The sequence below is a fragment of the Orycteropus afer genome, unplaced genomic scaffold (genome assembly GCF_000298275.1).
Source record: "Orycteropus afer afer isolate SDZICR_OR568_19922 unplaced genomic scaffold, OryAfe1.0 scaffold00030, whole genome shotgun sequence".
NCBI lineage: Eukaryota > Metazoa > Chordata > Mammalia > Tubulidentata > Orycteropodidae > Orycteropus > Orycteropus afer.
The window spans coordinates 11,340,692-11,349,641 of record NW_006921617.1 but is presented as its reverse complement, the minus strand read 5'-3'; positions in this window follow the sequence as shown (position 1 = coordinate 11,349,641).

The following is an 8,950-nucleotide window of genomic DNA, read 5'->3' as shown; positions in this document are numbered from 1 at the left end:
AAAAAAAAAAAAATTGATGGTAAAATAAAAGTTAAAAAAAATAATGATCAATGTTAACAAAAGACCCAGCTGACAAGAAGAGATGGTCCAGGCAAACCATTAAATCTGTTAAAATGAGTGCTCTGATGTTGTGTGTCATTTAGTATAAGAAAAGAATTCTAAATTGCAAATTACCTGCTCTGTGCTGGGTACTTTACATTTATTATCTCAGTTAACATACTAGATATCCTGTGAGGTATTATTAACACCATTTTACAGACACGGGCACAGAAACAGAGGAGTGAGGTGGTGCCCAAAGTTCTTCTGCTAGCAAAGGGCAGGGCCTTAGTTCTCAGATCTGCTCAGAAGGTCTATGCACTCATGCTACATTTTACTGTTGTTTTTTTTAAGTCTAAACCACTTTCCATGGAGTCATTCCCAAATCATGGAAACTATGTATTTTAGAACAGACCTGTGCTCCATGGGATTTTCAATGGCTGATCTTTCAGAAGTAGATCATAAGGCTTTTCTTCTGAGCTGCCTCTGGGTGGACTCGAATCTTCAACTTTTTGGTTAGCAATTGAGTGTAGCAGGAAATTTTTAAATCCACTTCTTAGAGATTCTCTCAAACTGAACTCTTCATCTTTTCCCACTGGCCACATTCACCCCTCAGCCCATTCCTCCTGTGTTAACAGACACCTAACTGACCTTTCTTGTTTCCCATCTCTATCCACCATACCATGCATCATATTTCAGCCTCCACTTGAGTAGTCTTTATAAAAAATCAGTGCAGATCTTGTCTATCCCTTGTTGGAAATTTCAGATGACCCTCCTAGGCATGATACACAAGACCTTTCCAAAATGGCCCCAATTTTCCCTTCCAGTCTCATTTCTGCCTCTTCCCACTGCACTGCTTGTATTCCAGTCTACTCCCAATCCTCTAAATGCACTTCATGCTTTTGTTCATGCAATTTCATCTCTTGCGAAAAAGCTCCTCCTACTCTCCACCTACATATAGTAGGCCAGGCCCCTTCCCTATCCCCCATGACCCTCTCTCTCACCAACCACCACTTTCTCCCACCCTACCATAATGGTTCAGTTCAAGTGTCATCTTATCTGTGATGCCTTCCTGAATTCACATAGAATAATCTCTCAATTGGATTCCCAAAACATTTAGTATATTTATTGGCCATGTTCAGCAAAATATGCATTAGAGCTTAAATTCTAACGCACTTAGTTTATAAAAGGCTGTGGTGTACAGTGGGAGCTCTAACTCCATTTTGAATCTTGACATAAGTTCAGGTGCCATTTTAGTTCTTTGTTACTTCCCCAATGCTGCTGACCATTTGAGTTGAACAATGTGACTATGCTTAGAAAAGCCTGAGACAAGCCCAAGGAGAAGCAGTTTGACCTCAAGAAAAATGCAGTTGAAAGATTATGCGGAAATATGCTCACACAAAGAAGTATGGAATTTGCCTGGACATTTACGGACAGTAGCCAATCAGATGCATGTTATCTAACTTAAGTTAAAGGTTGAGGTCCTGGTATTGCCTTGTGGCTGTGACCTTGAAACTATGACTCAAGGTCACATGGTCACGAGTCCTACCTCGACCACCATGTAGCCAGGTAGTCAAAATACTAGAATGAATCCTGTAACATTTTATAACTTACACGTATCCCAGTGTACGTATGCCCAATCATGGTCCTTTCCCCACTTCTATAGACCCACCTGTGACAGTGATGGATTGACCTCCCACTGATTATGATCTTGTGATGATTTTCCTTGCTGTCTATCATATGTAATGAACTCCATGACTGTAATTCAATGGATTCCACTGGCCTCTAGGAGGGGTCGCTAGGAGTTGGATCCAACTCAACGGCAGTGAGTTGGTTTGTTCTTTTTCCTATACTGTGTACATGCTGAAGTTTTTCTTCATCCTGAATGATTGTCTTTATTTTTTTTTTTTTGTCTTTATTTTTGCTTAAGTCTTAATAAAGGAGCTCTGGTAGCATAGTGCCTAAAGCACTTGACTGCTAACCAGAAGCTGGCGGTTCCAACCCACCAGCCACTCCTCAGAAGGAAGGTTGGGCAATCCTACTTCCGTAGTGATACTGCCTCGGAAACCAAAGGAGGGGTCGCTATGAGTCGGGGACAACTCGACGGCAAATACCAACAACAACAACAAGGCTTAATAAAGTGTCTCTGGGGCACATGCTTGAATCCGGAGTCTTTTTCCCCTAGCATGGTATTTAGGTATATTTTCCCCTTATTAAACATGAAATTTAGAGAGATTTTGCTTTATTTAGCCCCAGTTCCTAGTGTAGGACAGATGCACAGTAGAGAATTCACAATGACCAACAATAATAGAAAACACTCAGTGTTCATGGATTGAGTAACCTGGGTAAATGGTACTTTAGAAATACGGTTTAAGAAAGCAGAAACTTCATCATTTACATTTGAAATGACAAATTTAAATTTTGCATTTTAAAAAAAGTGTGCTTAAAGAAATGAACTTCAATTATACAGAAATGCACTTTTACAGAAAATGTTATTCTCTCTCATTTCCAGATAAGTGAAGTCATTATTATAAGCAATAATGTTTAGCTAAATATAACTCCATGCTCCTGTCTATAGCATTAGTTTACAGCTGATGTCTAAATAGCCAGAAAGATTAAGCAAAACCTTCCCATTATCTTTCTGATAGTCATCCCAAATTAGCATCTGGACTAATCTGATGACCACGTGGGGTCAGGTAGGCAAAGGGACCTGTGACATATGCCAACAGGTTCTGTAATGTACCACTGCACATGGTGGCTTATGGCTCAATTTCTCAACTATGGAAATAACTCAAGATTGCTTATCAAATAGGATGGTTTTTAAAACAATGCAACTATTTGGATTTGGACCCCATTACATTTGAATGTTGATAGGATTTAGGGTAAAAAATATCTTTGAATTGTTCATTACAAAAAGGAGGGGGGAGTTTAGGAAGCTTGCTGGGAGGGGGCAGGGATGTGAAAGTTATCTAAGCAAATAAACTGTTTTTCAGCCACCTCAAACAGTAGAAAAGCATTTATTTGCTTATAGATGAATGATGTGACTGCCTCTGCCTGGAACCATTTTTCACTTTCTCCTTCTCTCCCCTTTCTCCTAACTTTTACTGATTCTTCAAGTCATGCCTTAAATGTCACTCCCTATGGGAAGCATCCAATGACCCCTGGACTCAGTGACTCACTCCTATCGCATGCTCTTGTACGACCCTCTATATTCTCCATTATTTTAATTACTTGTTTATTATCTGTCTTCCTTGCCAGGCAGTAAATTCCGCAGGAACAGTAGCAAAGATGTTCTTAGCACTTAACACCATCCCTGGCACATTGCCAAATAACACTTGTTAAGCAAACATATGAATGAATAAATGAGATACTAATTAAAAATCATTGGTTCCTCTAACAAAACTTTATTGAATCAGTTACTAATTGTATTGAGTAGTTTCTTTTAATTCTTTCCTTCTTTCTTACCGCCGCCTTCCTTTGTTTTACTATTTATCAGCCCCTCCTTCTCTCTCTCTTTCTTTCAATAGCTATTTATTAAATGTCTATTTTGTGCCAGATTCTGTGTTCTGTAATAAAGTAGACAAGTTTTTCTGCCCTAAGAAACTGATTACATCCTGTCTACATGTCTACAGAACTCCCATAATGCTTTGTGGCACTTAACTATTTACATATTTATTTCCCATCTATGTTTTAAGTTCCTTGAACTCAGAGTAAAGCTCTTATTCACCTTATATCACTAAAACCTGTGGCACTATGAGTGTCCAAGAATAAACACTTCATAAATGTACATGGAGTGGTAAATAAAATATTTTAAATTGATATAACTTGGAAATCAACTCAGCATAATGAATTGAGTACCTTAAAATATTTATAAATATTTGACTCAGTAATTCCAATGTAGCTTAAGTAAATAATTCAAAATTTAAACAAAAATACCAGTACAAAGATATTAATTGCATCATTATTTATAACAAAAACAAGGAAACAGTTGAATGTCCATCTGCAGAGAGAAGGGTTAAGTAATCCATGGTACACACATCTACTTGTTAGGATATTTTCTAGGCTTTATAAGTGATGCTAAGAAAGAGCATGGGAAAATAATTATGAAATAATATTAAATAAAGTAGAAGAATAAAAATTGTATTTAATATGTTTAAAGAAATTAAGGCAAGCTAATCAAAGGCAACACAATATCTCAAAGAAATGTACACAGATTTCATGTGTTTGAGGAATGACCAATATTGCTTCTAATGCCTTATGCTTAAACAACGTCCAAATTCTCTTAAATAAGCATTTTCTCTTTTTACAATATCACTAAAAGACTATCACCTTCAGCTGTAATAGAACAATAAGAACCATCTCTTCCACCTTAAATAGCTAGAAAATCAGAAAAAAAAAAAATGAAATCCCAGTTTTAAATATTGGACAACAGATCACACAGGAGAATAATCCCCAAGAGAAGGGAAACTAATGAGGTGAGCTCACTTCACTGCCTAGAGAGGGTTTTGAGTATACCACACAGAAAGGGAAACCCAAAGAGAGCCTAAGCAGTGAGCTGAGTTGAAGAGACAGAGTTCAGAGTCCTAGAGTTAGAATTTTCAGGGCAGAAAAGCAAAGAGGAGAGAGCTACACAGAGAGAAAGAGAGAACTACAGAGGAATGCCCTGGAATCTTCTATTTATTATTGATCTATGCACTTGTATGAGGAAACTACTGAGGCTGAAGAAAGAACCATTGGAAAAGAGTAAGCAAAAAAATTGCTGAAGCTCATATAAGGCCCTGGAGTAGTTGGTTTTCCCACCAGCGAGATGAGAAACCTCCTCCACTTGGGCATTAAGTAGAATTCTTAGCAGTGTATTGCCTCAGTAGTGGGGCCAAATGATCCCTAGATTAAAAGCTGTTCTGGACCCACACTAGCAAATGTTAAAGCAGCCTCAAAAGGATCAAACTGTTCCCAACTGAATTAACTGCATTCCAGAACAGTGCAACAATTTTTAAAGGACTATACACACACAAAAAAAATCCTGCACTTAACAATATAGAATTCACAATGCTGGTGTCTAATGAAAATTTTCCTGCAAAAATCATGAGAACATAAAAAGGAGAAAAATCAATAGAAACAGGCCCAGAAATGCCGCAGATGATAGAATTAACACACAAGGACATTTAAACAACTGTTATAAATATATCCTGTAGTTTCAAAAGTTAGAGGAAAGCATGAGCATGATAGGGAAAGAAATAGAGGTCTAGATTGATCATCTAGATATGAAAAACTAAATATCTAAGATGAAAAATGCAATGCAAAAAAAATTATCAGTTAACTTTAAGATAATGAACTTGACATCTGCTTGCTTTCTCATGATTAGATTTAGATTACACAGGTTGGGCAATCTACTTCTGTAGTGATACCACCTTGGAAACCCAAGGGGGGTCGCTATGAGTAAGATCCAACTCGACGGCAGTGAGTGTGAGTGAGACGCATTATATTGGAGGCATATGATGTAAATCTGTCCCATTGTTGATTATTTTGATTATTTGCTTAGAAGTGTTTGCCAGATTTCTCAGATGGTACGTATACAGAGTTAGCTAACCTGCAAGACTCTAAGGTACAATCCTTCAGACTTCCAAGCCTTCCCAAGACTTCTGACACAAACCACAAAAAGTTACAGCCAACAACAAGACCACCCTCACTTATGACACCAACTACAAGTTTGCAGAATTCCCAAAACCACCCTCGGTTTCGATAACTCACTGGAAGGAGTCACAGAACTCACTGAAACTTTTTAACTCACCAAACCAAAAAACCCACTGCTATCCAGTTGATGCTGACTCATAGCAACCCCCTTGGGTTTCTGAGGCAGTAAATCTTTACGGAAGTAGATTGCCCAATCTTTCTTCCACAGAGTGGCTGGTGGGTTAGGACTGCCAACCTTCTGGCAATGCCTTAGGCACTGCACCACTAGAACTCCTTGTTATACTCACAGTTATAGTTTATTACAGGAAAATAATATAAATTAAAATTGGCCATAGGACAAAGTCTGGGAACATTCCAATTAGAAAGCTTCTGTTGTATGAAAGATAAGTTATTTCCCAGGATCAATGTGTGACAATATGCACAAAATATTCCAAGCCAGAGAAGCTCACCTGAGCTTTGGTGTACAGAGTTTTTATTCAGGCCTCATTATAGAGACATATTGTTTCATTGATTGCCCATGTGCTTGCTCTTAGGCTCCTAATTAACTAACACAACAGTACCCAAAGCCTTCACCCATGGTTAGTCTTTATGACATTGACAGCCCCTATGGCTATTGGGTGTTGTCAACTCCACCCAATCTAAGATTTGGTGTAGCAAGCCCCTGCCCTAAGCAAAGAAAATCCTATCAGACATGATATAGATTATTTCCATGAAGCCAAGGGCCATACCTCTCTGTAGACAAAGCTAAATTCTTTACCTCATATAAACACCATATTATCTGTGTAATTAGTACATAGTATGTGAGGTGATGCTTTGAATTGTGTGAATATCTTGTTCCCCAGTGTGTCAGAGTTTCCCAAGGTCACTCCTAGTTTCAGTGATTTTCTAGGAGGACTCAGTAAAAATATACAAATCAAAGATCAGCAAAGGGAAAAAGGTACATGAGGTGAAGACCAGATGAAATCAGGCACAATTTCCAAGAGTCTTCTCCCAATGGAGTCACATAAGATGTGTTTACCCTCCCCCTAGTAATGATTTGTGAAATTTTGTCTAAGAGGAAAGCTCATTGGACACTCAGTAACTGAGATTTTTTTTTGGAGGCTGATCATATACATACCCTCTGCCTAACCCACTGCCATTTAATCAATTCCAACTCATAGTGACCCCTATTGGATCTCCAAGGCTTTGAATCTTTGCTGAAGTAGATTTCCTTTTGGTTAGTAGCCCAGTGCCTTAATCACAGTGCCACCAGAGCTCCTTCCATAGCACATATTTATCCAACTTCTAGACTCCCAGAAGGAAAGCTGATGTTCGGCATAAGTCACCTTGTTTGTACAAACAGTTTAGGTACATTCCTACTCTTATAAATTCTGCAAATGATGGAACACTTCTGAATTTCAAGATGCCAGCCAAAGGTCAACTTTGCCAGCAGGACTTTCTAGGACTAACAGTTTCAGGCCTGCTTGGTTAACTCTTTTCTGCACACCCAGCAGACACTTACCCAATGACTTTGGCACCCACTGATGATCTTTGTGTGAATTTTTTAAAATAATATTTTACTGTGTTTTTGGTGAAAGTTTACACAGCAGATTGTTGTTGATATTTCCAATCGCCTCATATGCATGTGAGAGCTGGACAATGAATAAGGAAGACCAAAGAAGAGTTGATGCTTTTGAGTTGTGGTGCTGGCAGAGAATGCTGAAAGTACCATGGACTGCTAAAAGAACTAACAGATCTGTCCTGGAGGAAGTGCAGCCAGAATGCTCCTTGGAAGCAAGAATGGCCAGATTTCGTCTCACCTATTTTGGTCATGTTGTAAGAAGGGACCATTCCCTGGAGAAGGATGTCATGCTTGGTAGGGTGGAGGGTCAACGAAAGAGGGGGAGGCCTTCAATAAGATGGATTGACATGGTGGCTGCGATGATGGGCTCAAGTATAGCAGGGATTGTGGGGCTGGCGTGGGATCAGGCGGTGTTTCGTTCTGCTGTGCATGGGGTCGCTATGAGTCAGAAATGACTCGACAGCACTTAACAACAACAACAACAGGTACCAGTGATTCAGTTCTGACTCATAGCAACCCTATGTACAACAGACCAAACACTGCCCAGTTCTGCGCCATCCTCAAAGTTGTTGTTATGTTTAAGTTCATTGTTGCACCCATATTGTCAATCCATTTTGTTGAGGATCTTTCTCTTTTTTCTCTAATCCTTTACCAAGCACTTCTCCAGGGATTAAACTAAAAACCAAATTTACTGCCATCGAGTCAATCTCAACTCACAGCAACCCCTCCTTGGTTTCTGAGGCGGTATCTCTACAGAAGTAGATTGCCCAATCTTCCTTCCGAGGAGTTGCTATTAGGCTTGAACTGTCAGCCTTCTGGTTAGCGGTCAAATGGCTTAGGCACTACATCACCAGAACTCTTTCTCCAGGGACTAGTCCCTATAAATAATATGTCCAAAATACATAAGACAAAGTCTCGCCATCCTCACTTCTTCTTTTTTTTTTTTTTTTTACATTCTTCATGATGCATGAATATTCTCTCATTTTTTCCCTTCTGGTTGTTCTGTTTCCATTAATCCAGTTTCCCTGCCCCTTACATTCTCATTCTTGGTTTAAAGTAATTGTTGACAGTTTGATATCATATAGAATACAAAGGAGTGCAGTATTTACAAGTGATAGTCATTTTTTTTTAAGTCAATTTGTTAATTTAGCTACAAGGTGACCTCAGGGTTAGTTTCAGTTCAAGGATTGAAGAGTAGTATCTCATGGCAATAGTCTTGGGGAGTTCTCCAGTCTCAACCAGTGAGTAGGACTTTTGTTCTGTTTGGTTTTTAAGAATTTGAGGTTCTGTTCCACATTTTTCTCCCATTCCACCAGGGTCCATCTATTGTGTCCCTGATTGAACTGGTTGGTGGTGGTAGCTGGGCACCATCTAGTTCTTCTGGTCTCAGGGTATATGAGTCTGTGGTTCATGTAGACTATTTGTCCTGTAGACTAGTTTCTTCTCTAAGTCTTTTGTTTCCTTCTTTCTTTTTTGCTCCAGACAAGTACCAAACAATAGTTGTATCTTAGATGGCAATTCACAAGCTTTTTTTTTTTTTTTTTTCCCATGTTCTTGTTTCTTTTTTTTTAAATTGTGATTTGGGTGAAAATTTACAAAGCAAATTCACTTTCCATACAGCAGTTCACATACACTTTGTCTCATGACATTGACCACAAT